The sequence below is a fragment of the Haliotis cracherodii genome, unplaced genomic scaffold (assembly GCF_022045235.1).
Source record: "Haliotis cracherodii isolate W230 unplaced genomic scaffold, xgHalCrac1.p SCAF_3, whole genome shotgun sequence".
Taxonomy (NCBI): Eukaryota; Metazoa; Mollusca; class Gastropoda; order Lepetellida; family Haliotidae; genus Haliotis; species Haliotis cracherodii.
This window is the reverse complement of record NW_027266286.1, coordinates 51,116,642-51,136,459: the sequence shown is the minus strand read 5'-3', so window position 1 is coordinate 51,136,459 and position 19,818 is coordinate 51,116,642. Positions and strand designations below refer to the sequence as shown.

Below are 19,818 nucleotides of genomic sequence, written 5' to 3'. Positions count from 1 at the left end.
TAGAACGGGGAACATAAAATAGCTGGTTTATCACACAGTCGCATCGTTTTTTTCCATATTTTTAAAGCGTGTCAACAGTGATCAGCTTGCTCACAGCTTTCAAAATACATTTTCCAGCAGCAAGCCAGTGAACTTCTATTGACAGGCGCTCTGTACGATCTAACTCTTTCTCCTTTTCTTATCTGTGTAGGCAAAGAGATGTGAGCCGAGACTTAACACGAACAACATTATGATTTTACATGTATATATTATATATTCATGCTTTGAAAGTAAGAAAGTAAGTAAAATAGTCAATTATCGGTGCACGCAAACACCTTTATGTGGCGAAAAGGACGTACATGCCTTCAGAATAGTTGACGAGTTGGGTGAACTGACAACTGAATATGATCACATGTATAGTGGAAAAGTCCTTTCTGTAAAGGTATGTAAGAATACATGGCTGGCAGCTATGTCTTTGAGCAGACATGCATGAGTGGGTCCATTTACAAGGAAATAAAAGTGTATGATTACATCAGATGTGAATGAGGCAAGTGCACCTTATGGTCGAAAAAGAAAAAAGTGGGAATCGCATAGCAAAAATGTCTACTGCACCCGGTGTTCCCAGGCGGTCACCCATCCAAGTACTCTCCGGGCCCGACGTTGCTTAACTTCGGTGATCGGACGAGAACCGGTGTTTTCAACGTGGTATGGCCGTAGACAATGCTTATCGGCAAACTTTAGCTACATATAGACACCGCACATTGGTAAAAAGACATTGCCATGAAAACAGCATGCTCGCGTTTTCAGCGGGTTCAGTAGACATGTTGTGTTTGTTGATTTATGATGTATATTTACAGGGATTAAAATCTACAAAATCTAGCCGTTGTAAAAACATGTGATCACTGTTTAACACGAGGCCCGGCACACTCGCTCACTCGATCCGGCCTCTCGTCTGAAACATTCACTTTTCGTTGATGCATGGTAGCCTATATTGTTCTGGTAATATTAACATCCAAACGACGAAGACCCCTACTAATATCGTGCTATTAAGACAGGCAAAAAGACTTAATCTGTGACGACCGATCGAGTGATCTAAACACCTATGTATATATGTTACTGTTCGGGGCTTCGCGCCCTAAGTGCTTGTGTCCCGAGATCCTCGTCTTAGTAGACTGTTTTCCTGAAAGTAAAATCCCCGTTACTTACTTGTTATGACAAAGTTAGTTTCAACTTTATTGAAGTGACCAAAATTATGTTTCCAGAAATATACTGTCAAATGTTTTCTGTTGCAAAATGGCGAAGTCGTCAGAAAAACGTGCTTCATTGTCGTTGTTTGAACGCTTGTTCTAGCTTATCATAGACAATACTGATGAGTGTTGTGTTTTACTTTCATAGTTAGATATATTGAGAATTGACAGGCAAGGTTTAAAATGCAAAAACTTGAGTCTCAAGGCTAAAAATGTGCTTTTGAAAGTAACGATGTCTACAATTTAGACTGGGTCGCTTCATTGGAAACATCACGTGTGGCTTTGAACTTCACCCGTGAGTGTTGCTATTGTAACCGAAATGTAGCCAAATGTTTTTACTACCTAACTGTGTTGTTGAAATTGAAACTTTCCTTGATTAAGAAGTGATTATTCGGATACAAATACACGAAAAAGCACACGCGCTTGTAAGCGTGCAGCTATCAGCCACAACAAGCAAGGTGTCTCCTCCGACGTCCGCGCCTCCGGAGTATCAGCCGGGCCGTCTGTGGGGAAGTGTCATTCGCTCTCTGTGCTTCTCTCGTAGCTGACGTGAATTTTTACCACTCAAACTTACCACTATGGCTGATGCTGCTGCTGCCCCCGCTGCTGTCAAGACTCCCAAGAAGAAGGCTGCTGCCAAGCCTAAGAAGGCTGCCGCACATCCTACCTATTTGGAGATGATCAAGAAAGCTATTTCATCCCTGAAGGAGAGGGGTGGTTCTTCCCGACAGGCTGTTCTGAAATACATCTTGGCCAACTACAAGGTTGGTGACAACCAGGTGGCCATCAATGCTCGCATCAAGACTGCTTTGAAAAATGGAGTCAAGAACGGCGCACTGAAGCAATCAAAGGGAACTGGAGCCGCTGGATCATTCCGTCTTGGCGAGGCAAAGAAAGCCGAAAAACCCAAGAAGGCTAAGGCAGCTGCCAAACCAAAGAAGGCTGCCAAATCCCCCAAGAAAGTCAAGAAGCCAGCTGCTGCCAAGAAACCCAAAACAGCCACTAAGAAGGCCGCTAAGTCACCAAAGAAGGTGAAGGCTGCAGCCAAGCCCAAGAAGGCGAAGACACCCAAGAAGGCAGCAGCCAAACCCAAGAAGGTCAAGACCCCCAAGAAGAAGGCAGTCAAGCCAAAGAAGGCTTAAGCTCTCATTGTCACGCCTTCGCTCCACATTTCTGTGGTCCAAAGGCCCTTTTCAGGGCCATCCAAATACCCCAAAAGAAAACTTGAAAACACTGATAACAAAACAATAAATATTTATATTAGCAGTATAGCAGAAATAAAGTGCAGGTTCTTGTGGTAACAGAGATAACGTAGCAGCAACGCACATAACACGCATATGTGATGATGATAAAGGTACGTCAGGGATTTTATTGTGTGTGTGTGTTGGGGTGGGGGTGGGGGGTAGTGTGTCTTCACACTAATGACTGTTGTTATGCTTGTTTATTAACCCCCAAAATGGGTGTCTGTTGGAAAGTGAGGCGATTAGTGTCGTTGATAGATATAATATCCTTGAGTGCAGACTTCCTATGTGTGTAGCTGCACATGCACGTTGTGTTCAAAGGTGTAAAACGGCGATAAGGGCCAGACATCCGCGGGGTGTTTTACCGACACACGCCTCGCCTATGCACGACTTTTCATATAGAGCGCCAAGAGTTGTGCGCCCTTGGTCGTGTGCGTTTCGCCTAGCCCCCTACCTGCAACATGTCACATCTACCTGTTGTATGGCGAGAGAAATGTATGGAAATACTTTCTAATAAGTCTAAAGTACGTTTGCAAGCGATCAGCTAGAACGGGGAACATAAAATAGCTGGTTTATCACACAGTCGCATCGTTTTTTTCCATATTTTTAAAGCGTGTCAACAGTGATCAGCTTGCTCACAGCTTTCAAAATACATTTTCCAGCAGCAAGCCAGTGAACTCCTATTGACAGGCGCTCTGTACGATCTAACTCTTTCTCCTTTTCTTATCTGTGTAGGCAAAGAGATGTGAGCCGAGACTTAACACGAACAACATTATGATTTTACATGTATATATTATATATTCATGCTTTGAAAGTAAGAAAGTAAGTAAAATAGTCAATTATCGGTGCACGCAAACACCTTTATGTGGCGAAAAGGACGTACATGCCTTCAGAATAGTTGACGAGTTGGGTGAACTGACAACTGAATATGATCACATGTATAGTGGAAAAGTCCTTTCTGTAAAGGTATGTAAGAATACATGGCTGGCAGCTATGTCTTTGAGCAGACATGCATGAGTGGGTCCAATTACAAGGAAATAAAAGTGTATGATTACATCAGATGTGAATGAGGCAAGTGCACCTTATGGTCGAAAAAGAAAAAAGTGGGAATCGCATAGCAAAAATGTCTACTGCACCCGGTGTTCCCAGGCGGTCACCCATCCAAGTACTCTCCGGGCCCGACGTTGCTTAACTTCGGTGATCGGACGAGAACCGGTGTTTTCAACGTGGTATGGCCGTAGACAATGCTTATCGGCAAACTTTAGCTACATATAGACACCGCACATTGGTAAAAAGACATTGCCATGAAAACAGCATGCTCGCGTTTTCAGCGGGTTCAGTAGACATGTTGTGTTTGTTGATTTATGATGTATATTTACAGGGATTAAAATCTACAAAATCTAGCCGTTGTAAAAACATGTGATCACTGTTTAACACGAGGCCCGGCACACTCGCTCACTCGATCCGGCCTCTCGTCTGAAACATTCACTTTTCGTTGATGCATGGTAGCCTATATTGTTCTGGTAATATTAACATCCAAACGACGAAGACCCCTACTAATATCGTGCTATTAAGACAGGCAAAAAGACTTAATCTGTGACGACCGATCGAGTGATCTAAACACCTATGTATATATGTTACTGTTCGGGGCTTCGCGCCCTAAGTGCTTGTGTCCCGAGATCCTCGTCTTAGTAGACTGTTTTCCTGAAAGTAAAATCCCCGTTACTTACTTGTTATGACAAAGTTAGTTTCAACTTTATTGAAGTGACCAAAATTATGTTTCCAGAAATATACTGTCAAATGTTTTCTGTTGCAAAATGGCGAAGTCGTCAGAAAAACGTGCTTCATTGTCGTTGTTTGAACGCTTGTTCTAGCTTATCATAGACAATACTGATGAGTGTTGTGTTTTACTTTCATAGTTAGATATATTGAGAATTGACAGGCAAGGTTTAAAATGCAAAAACTTGAGTCTCAAGGCTAAAAATGTGCTTTTGAAAGTAACGATGTCTACAATTTAGACTGGGTCGCTTCATTGGAAACATCACGTGTGGCTTTGAACTTCACCCGTGAGTGTTGCTATTGTAACCGAAATGTAGCCAAATGTTTTTACTACCTAACTGTGTTGTTGAAATTGAAACTTTCCTTGATTAAGAAGTGATTATTCGGATACAAATACACGAAAAAGCACACGCGCTTGTAAGCGTGCAGCTATCAGCCACAACAAGCAAGGTGTCTCCTCCGACGTCCGCGCCTCCGGAGTATCAGCCGGGCCGTCTGTGGGGAAGTGTCATTCGCTCTCTGTGCTTCTCTCGTAGCTAACGTGAATTTTTACCACTCAAACTTACCACTATGGCTGATGCTGCTGCTGCCCCCGCTGCTGTCAAGACTCCCAAGAAGAAGGCTGCTGCCAAGCCTAAGAAGGCTGCCGCACATCCTACCTATTTGGAGATGATCAAGAAAGCTATTTCATCCCTGAAGGAGAGGGGTGGTTCTTCCCGACAGGCTGTTCTGAAATACATCTTGGCCAACTACAAGGTTGGTGACAACCAGGTGGCCATCAATGCTCGCATCAAGACTGCTTTGAAAAATGGAGTCAAGAACGGCGCACTGAAGCAATCAAAGGGAACTGGAGCCGCTGGATCATTCCGTCTTGGCGAGGCAAAGAAAGCCGAAAAACCCAAGAAGGCTAAGGCAGCTGCCAAACCAAAGAAGGCTGCCAAATCCCCCAAGAAAGTCAAGAAGCCAGCTGCTGCCAAGAAACCCAAAACAGCCACTAAGAAGGCCGCTAAGTCACCAAAGAAGGTGAAGGCTGCAGCCAAGCCCAAGAAGGCGAAGACACCCAAGAAGGCAGCAGCCAAACCCAAGAAGGTCAAGACCCCCAAGAAGAAGGCAGTCAAGCCAAAGAAGGCTTAAGCTCTCATTGTCACGCCTTCGCTCCACATTTCTGTGGTCCAAAGGCCCTTTTCAGGGCCATCCAAATACCCCAAAAGAAAACTTGAAAACACTGATAACAAAACAATAAATATTTATATTAGCAGTATAGCAGAAATAAAGTGCAGGTTCTTGTGGTAACAGAGATAACGTAGCAGCAACGCACATAACACGCATATGTGATGATGATAAAGGTACGTCAGGGATTTTATTGTGTGTGTGTGTTGGGGTGGGGGTGGGGGGGTAGTGTGTCTTCACACTAATGACTGTTGTTATGCTTGTTTATTAACCCCCAAAATGGGTGTCTGTTGGAAAGTGAGGCGATTAGTGTCGTTGATAGATATAATATCCTTGAGTGCAGACTTCCTATGTGTGTAGCTGCACATGCACGTTGTGTTCAAAGGTGTAAAACGGCGATAAGGGCCAGACATCCGCGGGGTGTTTTACCGACACACGCCTCGCCTATGCACGACTTTTCATATAGAGCGCCAAGAGTTGTGCGCCCTTGGTCGTGTGCGTTTCGCCTAGCCCCCTACCTGCAACATGTCACATCTACCTGTTGTATGGCGAGAGAAATGTATGGAAATACTTTCTAATAAGTCTAAAGTACGTTTGCAAGCGATCAGCTAGAACGGGGAACATAAAATAGCTGGTTTATCACACAGTCGCATCGTTTTTTTCCATATTTTTAAAGCGTGTCAACAGTGATCAGCTTGCTCACAGCTTTCAAAATACATTTTCCAGCAGCAAGCCAGTGAACTCCTATTGACAGGCGCTCTGTACGATCTAACTCTTTCTCCTTTTCTTATCTGTGTAGGCAAAGAGATGTGAGCCGAGACTTAACACGAACAACATTATGATTTTACATGTATATATTATATATTCATGCTTTGAAAGTAAGAAAGTAAGTAAAATAGTCAATTATCGGTGCACGCAAACACCTTTATGTGGCGAAAAGGACGTACATGCCTTCAGAATAGTTGACGAGTTGGGTGAACTGACAACTGAATATGATCACATGTATAGTGGAAAAGTCCTTTCTGTAAAGGTATGTAAGAATACATGGCTGGCAGCTATGTCTTTGAGCAGACATGCATGAGTGGGTCCAATTACAAGGAAATAAAAGTGTATGATTACATCAGATGTGAATGAGGCAAGTGCACCTTATGGTCGAAAAAGAAAAAAGTGGGAATCGCATAGCAAAAATGTCTACTGCACCCGGTGTTCCCAGGCGGTCACCCATCCAAGTACTCTCCGGGCCCGACGTTGCTTAACTTCGGTGATCGGACGAGAACCGGTGTTTTCAACGTGGTATGGCCGTAGACAATGCTTATCGGCAAACTTTAGCTACATATAGACACCGCACATTGGTAAAAAGACATTGCCATGAAAACAGCATGCTCGCGTTTTCAGCGGGTTCAGTAGACATGTTGTGTTTGTTGATTTATGATGTATATTTACAGGGATTAAAATCTACAAAATCTAGCCGTTGTAAAAACATGTGATCACTGTTTAACACGAGGCCCGGCACACTCGCTCACTCGATCCGGCCTCTCGTCTCAAACATTCACTTTTCGTTGATGCATGGTAGCCTATATTGTTCTGGTAATATTAACATCCAAACGACGAAGACCCCTACTAATATCGTGCTATTAAGACAGGCAAAAAGACTTAATCTGTGACGACCGATCGAGTGATCTAAACACCTATGTATATATGTTACTGTTCGGGGCTTCGCGCCCTAAGTGCTTGTGTCCCGAGATCCTCGTCTTAGTAGACTGTTTTCCTGAAAGTAAAATCCCCGTTACTTACTTGTTATGACAAAGTTAGTTTCAACTTTATTGAAGTGACCAAAATTATGTTTCCAGAAATATACTGTCAAATGTTTTCTGTTGCAAAATGGCGAAGTCGTCAGAAAAACGTGCTTCATTGTCGTTGTTTGAACGCTTGTTCTAGCTTATCATAGACAATACTGATGAGTGTTGTGTTTTACTTTCATAGTTAGATATATTGAGAATTGACAGGCAAGGTTTAAAATGCAAAAACTTGAGTCTCAAGGCTAAAAATGTGCTTTTGAAAGTAACGATGTCTACAATTTAGACTGGGTCGCTTCATTGGAAACATCACGTGTGGCTTTGAACTTCACCCGTGAGTGTTGCTATTGTAACCGAAATGTAGCCAAATGTTTTTACTACCTAACTGTGTTGTTGAAATTGAAACTTTCCTTGATTAAGAAGTGATTATTCGGATACAAATACACGAAAAAGCACACGCGCTTGTAAGCGTGCAGCTATCAGCCACAACAAGCAAGGTGTCTCCTCCGACGTCCGCGCCTCCGGAGTATCAGCCGGGCCGTCTGTGGGGAAGTGTCATTCGCTCTCTGTGCTTCTCTCGTAGCTGACGTGAATTTTTACCACTCAAACTTACCACTATGGCTGATGCTGCTGCTGCCCCCGCTGCTGTCAAGACTCCCAAGAAGAAGGCTGCTGCCAAGCCTAAGAAGGCTGCCGCACATCCTACCTATTTGGAGATGATCAAGAAAGCTATTTCATCCCTGAAGGAGAGGGGTGGTTCTTCCCGACAGGCTGTTCTGAAATACATCTTGGCCAACTACAAGGTTGGTGACAACCAGGTGGCCATCAATGCTCGCATCAAGACTGCTTTGAAAAATGGAGTCAAGAACGGCGCACTGAAGCAATCAAAGGGAACTGGAGCCGCTGGATCATTCCGTCTTGGCGAGGCAAAGAAAGCCGAAAAACCCAAGAAGGCTAAGGCAGCTGCCAAACCAAAGAAGGCTGCCAAATCCCCCAAGAAAGTCAAGAAGCCAGCTGCTGCCAAGAAACCCAAAACAGCCACTAAGAAGGCCGCTAAGTCACCAAAGAAGGTGAAGGCTGCAGCCAAGCCCAAGAAGGCGAAGACACCCAAGAAGGCAGCAGCCAAACCCAAGAAGGTCAAGACCCCCAAGAAGAAGGCAGTCAAGCCAAAGAAGGCTTAAGCTCTCATTGTCACGCCTTCGCTCCACATTTCTGTGGTCCAAAGGCCCTTTTCAGGGCCATCCAAATACCCCAAAAGAAAACTTGAAAACACTGATAACAAAACAATAAATATTTATATTAGCAGTATAGCAGAAATAAAGTGCAGGTTCTTGTGGTAACAGAGATAACGTAGCAGCAACGCACATAACACGCATATGTGATGATGATAAAGGTACGTCAGGGATTTTATTGTGTGTGTGTGTTGGGGTGGGGGTGGGGGGGTAGTGTGTCTTCACACTAATGACTGTTGTTATGCTTGTTTATTAACCCCCAAAATGGGTGTCTGTTGGAAAGTGAGGCGATTAGTGTCGTTGATAGATATAATATCCTTGAGTGCAGACTTCCTATGTGTGTAGCTGCACATGCACGTTGTGTTCAAAGGTGTAAAACGGCGATAAGGGCCAGACATCCGCGGGGTGTTTTACCGACACACGCCTCGCCTATGCACGACTTTTCATATAGAGCGCCAAGAGTTGTGCGCCCTTGGTCGTGTGCGTTTCGCCTAGCCCCCTACCTGCAACATGTCACATCTACCTGTTGTATGGCGAGAGAAATGTATGGAAATACTTTCTAATAAGTCTAAAGTACGTTTGCAAGCGATCAGCTAGAACGGGGAACATAAAATAGCTGGTTTATCACACAGTCGCATCGTTTTTTTCCATATTTTTAAAGCGTGTCAACAGTGATCAGCTTGCTCACAGCTTTCAAAATACATTTTCCAGCAGCAAGCCAGTGAACTCCTATTGACAGGCGCTCTGTACGATCTAACTCTTTCTCCTTTTCTTATCTGTGTAGGCAAAGAGATGTGAGCCGAGACTTAACACGAACAACATTATGATTTTACATGTATATATTATATATTCATGCTTTGAAAGTAAGAAAGTAAGTAAAATAGTCAATTATCGGTGCACGCAAACACCTTTATGTGGCGAAAAGGACGTACATGCCTTCAGAATAGTTGACGAGTTGGGTGAACTGACAACTGAATATGATCACATGTATAGTGGAAAAGTCCTTTCTGTAAAGGTATGTAAGAATACATGGCTGGCAGCTATGTCTTTGAGCAGACATGCATGAGTGGGTCCAATTACAAGGAAATAAAAGTGTATGATTACATCAGATGTGAATGAGGCAAGTGCACCTTATGGTCGAAAAAGAAAAAAGTGGGAATCGCATAGCAAAAATGTCTACTGCACCCGGTGTTCCCAGGCGGTCACCCATCCAAGTACTCTCCGGGCCCGACGTTGCTTAACTTCGGTGATCGGACGAAAACCGGTGTTTTCAACGTGGTATGGCCGTAGACAATGCTTATCGGCAAACTTTAGCTACATATAGACACCGCACATTGGTAAAAAGACATTGCCATGAAAACAGCATGCTCGCGTTTTCAGCGGGTTCAGTAGACATGTTGTGTTTGTTGATTTATGATGTATATTTACAGGGATTAAAATCTACAAAATCTAGCCGTTGTAAAAACATGTGATCACTGTTTAACACGAGGCCCGGCACACTCGCTCACTCGATCCGGCCTCTCGTCTGAAACATTCACTTTTCGTTGATGCATGGTAGCCTATATTGTTCTGGTAATATTAACATCCAAACGACGAAGACCCCTACTAATATCGTGCTATTAAGACAGGCAAAAAGACTTAATCTGTGACGACCGATCGAGTGATCTAAACACCTATGTATATATGTTACTGTTCGGGGCTTCGCGCCCTAAGTGCTTGTGTCCCGAGATCCTCGTCTTAGTAGACTGTTTTCCTGAAAGTAAAATCCCCGTTACTTACTTGTTATGACAAAGTTAGTTTCAACTTTATTGAAGTGACCAAAATTATGTTTCCAGAAATATACTGTCAAATGTTTTCTGTTGCAAAATGGCGAAGTCGTCAGAAAAACGTGCTTCATTGTCGTTGTTTGAACGCTTGTTCTAGCTTATCATAGACAATACTGATGAGTGTTGTGTTTTACTTTCATAGTTAGATATATTGAGAATTGACAGGCAAGGTTTAAAATGCAAAAACTTGAGTCTCAAGGCTAAAAATGTGCTTTTGAAAGTAACGATGTCTACAATTTAGACTGGGTCGCTTCATTGGAAACATCACGTGTGGCTTTGAACTTCACCCGTGAGTGTTGCTATTGTAACCGAAATGTAGCCAAATGTTTTTACTACCTAACTGTGTTGTTGAAATTGAAACTTTCCTTGATTAAGAAGTGATTATTCGGATACAAATACACGAAAAAGCACACGCGCTTGTAAGCGTGCAGCTATCAGCCACAACAAGCAAGGTGTCTCCTCCGACGTCCGCGCCTCCGGAGTATCAGCCGGGCCGTCTGTGGGGAAGTGTCATTCGCTCTCTGTGCTTCTCTCGTAGCTGACGTGAATTTTTACCACTCAAACTTACCACTATGGCTGATGCTGCTGCTGCCCCCGCTGCTGTCAAGACTCCCAAGAAGAAGGCTGCTGCCAAGCCTAAGAAGGCTGCCGCACATCCTACCTATTTGGAGATGATCAAGAAAGCTATTTCATCCCTGAAGGAGAGGGGTGGTTCTTCCCGACAGGCTGTTCTGAAATACATCTTGGCCAACTACAAGGTTGGTGACAACCAGGTGGCCATCAATGCTCGCATCAAGACTGCTTTGAAAAATGGAGTCAAGAACGGCGCACTGAAGCAATCAAAGGGAACTGGAGCCGCTGGATCATTCCGTCTTGGCGAGGCAAAGAAAGCCGAAAAACCCAAGAAGGCTAAGGCAGCTGCCAAACCAAAGAAGGCTGCCAAATCCCCCAAGAAAGTCAAGAAGCCAGCTGCTGCCAAGAAACCCAAAACAGCCACTAAGAAGGCCGCTAAGTCACCAAAGAAGGTGAAGGCTGCAGCCAAGCCCAAGAAGGCGAAGACACCCAAGAAGGCAGCAGCCAAACCCAAGAAGGTCAAGACCCCCAAGAAGAAGGCAGTCAAGCCAAAGAAGGCTTAAGCTCTCATTGTCACGCCTTCGCTCCACATTTCTGTGGTCCAAAGGCCCTTTTCAGGGCCATCCAAATACCCCAAAAGAAAACTTGAAAACACTGATAACAAAACAATAAATATTTATATTAGCAGTATAGCAGAAATAAAGTGCAGGTTCTTGTGGTAACAGAGATAACGTAGCAGCAACGCACATAACACGCATATGTGATGATGATAAAGGTACGTCAGGGATTTTATTGTGTGTGTGTGTTGGGGTGGGGGTGGGGGGTAGTGTGTCTTCTCACTAATGACTGTTGTTATGCTTGTTTATTAACCCCCAAAATGGGTGTCTGTTGGAAAGTGAGGCGATTAGTGTCGTTGATAGATATAATATCCTTGAGTGCAGACTTCCTATGTGTGTAGCTGCACATGCACGTTGTGTTCAAAGGTGTAAAACGGCGATAAGGGCCAGACATCCGCGGGGTGTTTTACCGACACACGCCTCGCCTATGCACGACTTTCATATAGAGCGCCAAGAGTTGTGCGCCCTTGGTCGTGTGCGTTTCGCCTAGCCCCCTACCTGCAACATGTCACATCTACCTGTTGTATGGCGAGAGAAATGTATGGAAATACTTTCTAATAAGTCTAAAGTACGTTTGCAAGCGATCAGCTAGAACGGGGAACATAAAATAGCTGGTTTATCACACAGTCGCATCGTTTTTTTCCATATTTTTAAAGCGTGTCAACAGTGATCAGCTTGCTCACAGCTTTCAAAATACATTTTCCAGCAGCAAGCCAGTGAACTCCTATTGACAGGCGCTCTGTACGATCTAACTCTTTCTCCTTTTCTTATCTGTGTAGGCAAAGAGATGTGAGCCGAGACTTAACACGAACAACATTATGATTTTACATGTATATATTATATATTCATGCTTTGAAAGTAAGAAAGTAAGTAAAATAGTCAATTATCGGTGCACGCAAACACCTTTATGTGGCGAAAAGGACGTACATGCCTTCAGAATAGTTGACGAGTTGGGTGAACTGACAACTGAATATGATCACATGTATAGTGGAAAAGTCCTTTCTGTAAAGGTATGTAAGAATACATGGCTGGCAGCTATGTCTTTGAGCAGACATGCATGAGTGGGTCCATTTACAAGGAAATAAAAGTGTATGATTACATCAGATGTGAATGAGGCAAGTGCACCTTATGGTCGAAAAAGAAAAAAGTGGGAATCGCATAGCAAAAATGTCTACTGCACCCGGTGTTCCCAGGCGGTCACCCATCCAAGTACTCTCCGGGCCCGACGTTGCTTAACTTCGGTGATCGGACGAGAACCGGTGTTTTCAACGTGGTATGGCCGTAGACAAAGCTTATCGGCAAACTTTAGCTACATATAGACACCGCACATTGGTAAAAAGACATTGCCATGAAAACAGCATGCTCGCGTTTTCAGCGGGTTCAGTAGACATGTTGTGTTTGTTGATTTATGATGTATATTTACAGGGATTAAAATCTACAAAATCTAGCCGTTGTAAAAACATGTGATCACTGTTTAACACGAGGCCCGGCACACTCGCTCACTCGATCCGGCCTCTCGTCTGAAACATTCACTTTTCGTTGATGCATGGTAGCCTATATTGTTCTGGTAATATTAACATCCAAACGACGAAGACCCCTACTAATATCGTGCTATTAAGACAGGCAAAAAGACTTAATCTGTGACGACCGATCGAGTGATCTAAACACCTATGTATATATGTTACTGTTCGGGGCTTCGCGCCCTAAGTGCTTGTGTCCCGAGATCCTCGTCTTAGTAGACTGTTTTCCTGAAAGTAAAATCCCCGTTACTTACTTGTTATGACAAAGTTAGTTTCAACTTTATTGAAGTGACCAAAATTATGTTTCCAGAAATATACTGTCAAATGTTTTCTGTTGCAAAATGGCGAAGTCGTCAGAAAAACGTGCTTCATTGTCGTTGTTTGAACGCTTGTTCTAGCTTATCATAGACAATACTGATGAGTGTTGTGTTTTACTTTCATAGTTAGATATATTGAGAATTGACAGGCAAGGTTTAAAATGCAAAAACTTGAGTCTCAAGGCTAAAAATGTGCTTTTGAAAGTAACGATGTCTACAATTTAGACTGGGTCGCTTCATTGGAAACATCACGTGTGGCTTTGAACTTCACCCGTGAGTGTTGCTATTGTAACCGAAATGTAGCCAAATGTTTTTACTACCTAACTGTGTTGTTGAAATTGAAACTTTCCTTGATTAAGAAGTGATTATTCGGATACAAATACACGAAAAAGCACACGCGCTTGTAAGCGTGCAGCTATCAGCCACAACAAGCAAGGTGTCTCCTCCGACGTCCGCGCCTCCGGAGTATCAGCCGGGCCGTCTGTGGGGAAGTGTCATTCGCTCTCTGTGCTTCTCTCGTAGCTGACGTGAATTTTTACCACTCAAACTTACCACTATGGCTGATGCTGCTGCTGCCCCCGCTGCTGTCAAGACTCCCAAGAAGAAGGCTGCTGCCAAGCCTAAGAAGGCTGCCGCACATCCTACCTATTTGGAGATGATCAAGAAAGCTATTTCATCCCTGAAGGAGAGGGGTGGTTCTTCCCGACAGGCTGTTCTGAAATACATCTTGGCCAACTACAAGGTTGGTGACAACCAGGTGGCCATCAATGCTCGCATCAAGACTGCTTTGAAAAATGGAGTCAAGAACGGCGCACTGAAGCAATCAAAGGGAACTGGAGCCGCTGGATCATTCCGTCTTGGCGAGGCAAAGAAAGCCGAAAAACCCAAGAAGGCTAAGGCAGCTGCCAAACCAAAGAAGGCTGCCAAATCCCCCAAGAAAGTCAAGAAGCCAGCTGCTGCCAAGAAACCCAAAACAGCCACTAAGAAGGCCGCTAAGTCACCAAAGAAGGTGAAGGCTGCAGCCAAGCCCAAGAAGGCGAAGACACCCAAGAAGGCAGCAGCCAAACCCAAGAAGGTCAAGACCCCCAAGAAGAAGGCAGTCAAGCCAAAGAAGGCTTAAGCTCTCATTGTCACGCCTTCGCTCCACATTTCTGTGGTCCAAAGGCCCTTTTCAGGGCCATCCAAATACCCCAAAAGAAAACTTGAAAACACTGATAACAAAACAATAAATATTTATATTAGCAGTATAGCAGAAATAAAGTGCAGGTTCTTGTGGTAACAGAGATAACGTAGCAGCAACGCACATAACACGCATATGTGATGATGATAAAGGTACGTCAGGGATTTTATTGTGTGTGTGTGTTGGGGTGGGGGTGGGGGGTAGTGTGTCTTCACACTAATGACTGTTGTTATGCTTGTTTATTAACCCCCAAAATGGGTGTCTGTTGGAAAGTGAGGCGATTAGTGTCGTTGATAGATATAATATCCTTGAGTGCAGACTTCCTATGTGTGTAGCTGCACATGCACGTTGTGTTCAAAGGTGTAAAACGGCGATAAGGGCCAGACATCCGCGGGGTGTTTTACCGACACACGCCTCGCCTATGCACGACTTTCATATAGAGCGCCAAGAGTTGTGCGCCCTTGGTCGTGTGCGTTTCGCCTAGCCCCCTACCTGCAACATGTCACATCTACCTGTTGTATGGCGAGAGAAATGTATGGAAATCCTTTCTAATAAGTCTAAAGTACGTTTGCAAGCGATCAGCTAGAACGGGGAACATAAAATAGCTGGTTTATCACACAGTCGCATCGTTTTTTTCCATATTTTTAAAGCGTGTCAACAGTGATCAGCTTGCTCACAGCTTTCAAAATACATTTTCCAGCAGCAAGCCAGTGAACTCCTATTGACAGGCGCTCTGTACGATCTAACTCTTTCTCCTTTTCTTATCTGTGTAGGCAAAGAGATGTGAGCCGAGACTTAACACGAACAACATTATGATTTTACATGTATATATTATATATTCATGCTTTGAAAGTAAGAAAGTAAGTAAAATAGTCAATTATCGGTGCACGCAAACACCTTTATGTGGCGAAAAGGACGTACATGCCTTCAGAATAGTTGACGAGTTGGGTGAACTGACAACTGAATATGATCACATGTATAGTGGAAAAGTCCTTTCTGTAAAGGTATGTAAGAATACATGGCTGGCAGCTATGTCTTTGAGCAGACATGCATGAGTGGGTCCATTTACAAGGAAATAAAAGTGTATGATTACATCAGATGTGAATGAGGCAAGTGCACCTTATGGTCGAAAAAGAAAAAAGTGGGAATCGCATAGCAAAAATGTCTACTGCACCCGGTGTTCCCAGGCGGTCACCCATCCAAGTACTCTCCGGGCCCGACGTTGCTTAACTTCGGTGATCGGACGAGAACCGGTGTTTTCAACGTGGTATGGCCGTAGACAATGCTTATCGGCAAACTTTAGCTACATATAGACACCGCACATTGGTAAAAAGACATTGCCATGAAAACAGCATGCTCGCGTTTTCAGCGGGTTCAGTAGACATGTTGTGTTTGTTGATTTATGATGTATATTTACAGGGATTAAAATCTACAAAATCTAGCCGTTGTAAAAACATGTGATCACTGTTTAACACGAGGCCCGGCACACTCGCTCACTCGATCCGGCCTCTCGTCTGAAACATTCACTTTTCGTTGATGCATGGTAGCCTATATTGTTCTGGTAATATTAACATCCAAACGACGAAGACCCCTACTAATATCGTGCTATTAAGACAGGCAAAAAGACTTAATCTGTGACGACCGATCGAGTGATCTAAACACCTATGTAAATATGTTACTGTTCGGGGCTTCGCGCCCTAAGTGCTTGTGTCCCGAGATCCTCGTCTTAGTAGACTGTTTTCCTGAAAGTAAAATCCCCGTTACTTACTTGTTATGACAAAGTTAGTTTCAACTTTATTGAAGTGACCAAAATTATGTTTCCAGAAATATACTGTCAAATGTTTTCTGTTGCAAAATGGCGAAGTCGTCAGAAAAACGTGCTTCATTGTCGTTGTTTGAACGCTTGTTCTAGCTTATCATAGACAATACTGATGAGTGTTGTGTTTTACTTTCATAGTTAGATATATTGAGAATTGACAGGCAAGGTTTAAAATGCAAAAACTTGAGTCTCAAGGCTAAAAATGTGCTTTTGAAAGTAGCGATGTCTACAATTTAGACTGGGTCGCTTCATTGGAAACATCACGTGTGGCTTTGAACTTCACCCGTGAGTGTTGCTATTGTAACCGAAATGTAGCCAAATGTTTTTACTACCTAACTGTGTTGTTGAAATTGAAACTTTCCTTGATTAAGAAGTGATTATTCGGATACAAATACACGAAAAAGCACACGCGCTTGTAAGCGTGCAGCTATCAGCCACAACAAGCAAGGTGTCTCCTCCGACGTCCGCGCCTCCGGAGTATCAGCCGGGCCGTCTGTGGGGAAGTGTCATTCGCTCTCTGTGCTTCTCTCGTAGCTGACGTGAATTTTTACCACTCAAACTTACCACTATGGCTGATGCTGCTGCTGCCCCCGCTGCTGTCAAGACTCCCAAGAAGAAGGCTGCTGCCAAGCCTAAGAAGGCTGCCGCACATCCTACCTATTTGGAGATGATCAAGAAAGCTATTTCATCCCTGAAGGAGAGGGGTGGTTCTTCCCGACAGGCTGTTCTGAAATACATCTTGGCCAACTACAAGGTTGGTGACAACCAGGTGGCCATCAAGACTGCTTTGAAAAATGGAGTCAAGAACGGCGCACTGAAGCAATCAAAGGGAACTGGAGCCGCTGGATCATTCCGTCTTGGCGAGGCAAAGAAAGCCGAAAAACCCAAGAAGGCTAAGGCAGCTGCCAAACCAAAGAAGGCTGCCAAATCCCCCAAGAAAGTCAAGAAGCCAGCTGCTGCCAAGAAACCCAAAACAGCCACTAAGAAGGCCGCTAAGTCACCAAAGAAGGTGAAGGCTGCAGCCAAGCCCAAGAAGGCGAAGACACCCAAGAAGGCAGCAGCCAAACCCAAGAAGGTCAAGACCCCCAAGAAGAAGGCAGTCAAGCCAAAGAAGGCTTAAGCTCTCATTGTCACGCCTTCGCTCCACATTTCTGTGGTCCAAAGGCCCTTTTCAGGGCCATCCAAATACCCCAAAAGAAAACTTGAAAACACTGATAACAAAACAATAAATATTTATATTAGCAGTATAGCAGAAATAAAGTGCAGGTTCTTGTGGTAACAGAGATAACGTAGCAGCAACGCACATAACACGCATATGTGATGATGATAAAGGTACGTCAGGGATTTTATTGTGTGTGTGTGTTGGGGTGGGGGTGGGGGGTAGTGTGTCTTCACACTAATGACTGTTGTTATGCTTGTTTATTAACCCCCAAAATGGGTGTCTGTTGGAAAGTGAGGCGATTAGTGTCGTTGATAGATATAATATCCTTGAGTGCAGACTTCCTATGTGTGTAGCTGCACATGCACGTTGTGTTCAAAGGTGTAAAACGGCGATAAGGGCCAGACATCCGCGGGGTGTTTTACCGACACACGCCTCGCCTATGCACGACTTTCATATAGAGCGCCAAGAGTTGTGCGCCCTTGGTCGTGTGCGTTTCGCCTAGCCCCCTACCTGCAACATGTCACATCTACCTGTTGTATGGCGAGAGAAATGTATGGAAATCCTTTCTAATAAGTCTAAAGTACGTTTGCAAGCGATCAGCTAGAACGGGGAACATAAAATAGCTGGTTTATCACACAGTCGCATCGTTTTTTTCCATATTTTTAAAGCGTGTCAACAGTGATCAGCTTGCTCACAGCTTTCAAAATACATTTTCCAGCAGCAAGCCAGTGAACTCCTATTGACAGGCGCTCTGTACGATCTAACTCTTTCTCCTTTTCTTATCTGTGTAGGCAAAGAGATGTGAGCCGAGACTTAACACGAACAACATTATGATTTTACATGTATATATTATATATTCATGCTTTGAAAGTAAGAAAGTAAGTAAAATAGTCAATTATCGGTGCACGCAAACACCTTTATGTGGCGAAAAGGACGTACATGCCTTCAGAATAGTTGACGAGTTGGGTGAACTGACAACTGAATATGATCACATGTATAGTGGAAAAGTCCTTTCTGTAAAGGTATGTAAGAATACATGGCTGGCAGCTATGTCTTTGAGCAGACATGCATGAGTGGGTCCATTTACAAGGAAATAAAAGTGTATGATTACATCAGATGTGAATGAGGCAAGTGCACCTTATGGTCGAAAAAGAAAAAAGTGGGAATCGCATAGCAAAAATGTCTACTGCACCCGGTGTTCCCAGGCGGTCACCCATCCAAGTACTCTCCGGGCCCGACGTTGCTTAACTTCGGTGATCGGACGAGAACCGGTGTTTTCAACGTGGTATGGCCGTAGACAATGCTTATCGGCAAACTTTAGCTACATATAGACACCGCACATTGCATCTGCAGTTTGTACTCCAAGCTAGCAACACCTCCTCAGCCTACGAAGCAACCCAAGCCATCCAGCCACCAAGCCAACCTCACCTAGCAAGCCTCCCAAGCCAGCACAGTTTCCACTGATAGCCAGCCCAAGAGCAACACCTCGGTAATTATCAAAACACACCCTTTCAACTTAGGTCAAAATTACTCACACCCAAGCCCACTTAAAACACCAAACCACCTAAAACCCCTTGCTAAAACAAACCACTACCCAAACAAATCCGTGACTATCACAACACTCCCTTTCAATACTAGACCAAAGTATCTCACACCCAAGCCCACTTAAAACTACAAACTCCTAAAACCTCTTAACCAAAACAAACAACCACTCCAATCCAACGCAAATAGAGTAGAAACCAGTCGAACACAACTCACCCAGGCACTCTCTACAAACACCCCCAAACAAAACCCCAACACAACAAACACACCCACACACAAGCTCACCATGTCCGACACACGCACCGTCACCCAGGCAGACATACACCAGACTGACACTCCTACACCATCGGAAGCCCACAACACCTCCGATCGGACACCCGAAACCCTCATACCACACGATTTCGGAAACAAAACCACAGTCAACCCTCCAAAAACTTCCGAATCGACTGCAACCACGACAAACCCTAAAAAGCGGAAGCTGGACTCTTCCAACACCTCATTTACATCACAAACTGCATCACTGGTCACCTTTGCCCTCTACTTCTGTGCGGCAGGCCCTGTCATCAATCTAACTAAGGTACTCTCAATCAACAAAGTAGGACTCTGGTTCAAAAAACAAAAAATTCACTATGACAAAATCAGAGAAGCTCACAAAGGCTACCAAATCATCTTTCCGGACCTAGAATCACTAAACTTAGCTAAAAAAGTAACGGAGATATTCCAATTTACAGTAACACATCAAACCCCAAACTGGCAACTTTACACTAGAGGCGTAATCAGAGTTAACCCTAGGGAATCAGACGAAGACTTAGCACTTT

General features: G+C 44.0%; 7 non-coding genes across 7 annotated transcripts; all 7 read right to left on the bottom strand.

Moving 5' to 3' along the window:
• Positions 1-579: 579 nt before the first annotated feature.
• On the bottom strand, positions 580-698 carry LOC139476190 (5S ribosomal RNA). Its single transcript, XR_011654110.1, has one exon. It is a non-coding gene; the product is annotated as a 5S ribosomal RNA (ribosomal RNA).
• A 2,893-nt stretch (positions 699-3,591) lies between these two features.
• On the bottom strand, positions 3,592-3,710 carry LOC139476189 (5S ribosomal RNA). Its single transcript, XR_011654109.1, has one exon. It is a non-coding gene; the product is annotated as a 5S ribosomal RNA (ribosomal RNA).
• A 2,894-nt stretch (positions 3,711-6,604) lies between these two features.
• Positions 6,605-6,723, bottom strand: LOC139476188 (5S ribosomal RNA). Its single transcript, XR_011654108.1, has one exon. It is a non-coding gene; the product is annotated as a 5S ribosomal RNA (ribosomal RNA).
• A 2,894-nt stretch (positions 6,724-9,617) lies between these two features.
• On the bottom strand, positions 9,618-9,736 carry LOC139476201 (5S ribosomal RNA). The gene has a single exon (XR_011654120.1). It is a non-coding gene; the product is annotated as a 5S ribosomal RNA (ribosomal RNA).
• Positions 9,737-12,628: 2,892 nt separating this feature from the next.
• LOC139476187 (5S ribosomal RNA) lies at positions 12,629-12,747 on the bottom strand. Its single transcript, XR_011654107.1, has one exon. It is a non-coding gene; the product is annotated as a 5S ribosomal RNA (ribosomal RNA).
• A 2,892-nt stretch (positions 12,748-15,639) lies between these two features.
• On the bottom strand, positions 15,640-15,758 carry LOC139476186 (5S ribosomal RNA). The gene has a single exon (XR_011654106.1). It is a non-coding gene; the product is annotated as a 5S ribosomal RNA (ribosomal RNA).
• A 2,880-nt stretch (positions 15,759-18,638) lies between these two features.
• Positions 18,639-18,757, bottom strand: LOC139476185 (5S ribosomal RNA). Its single transcript, XR_011654105.1, has one exon. It is a non-coding gene; the product is annotated as a 5S ribosomal RNA (ribosomal RNA).
• Between the last annotated feature and the right edge of the window lie 1,061 nt (positions 18,758-19,818).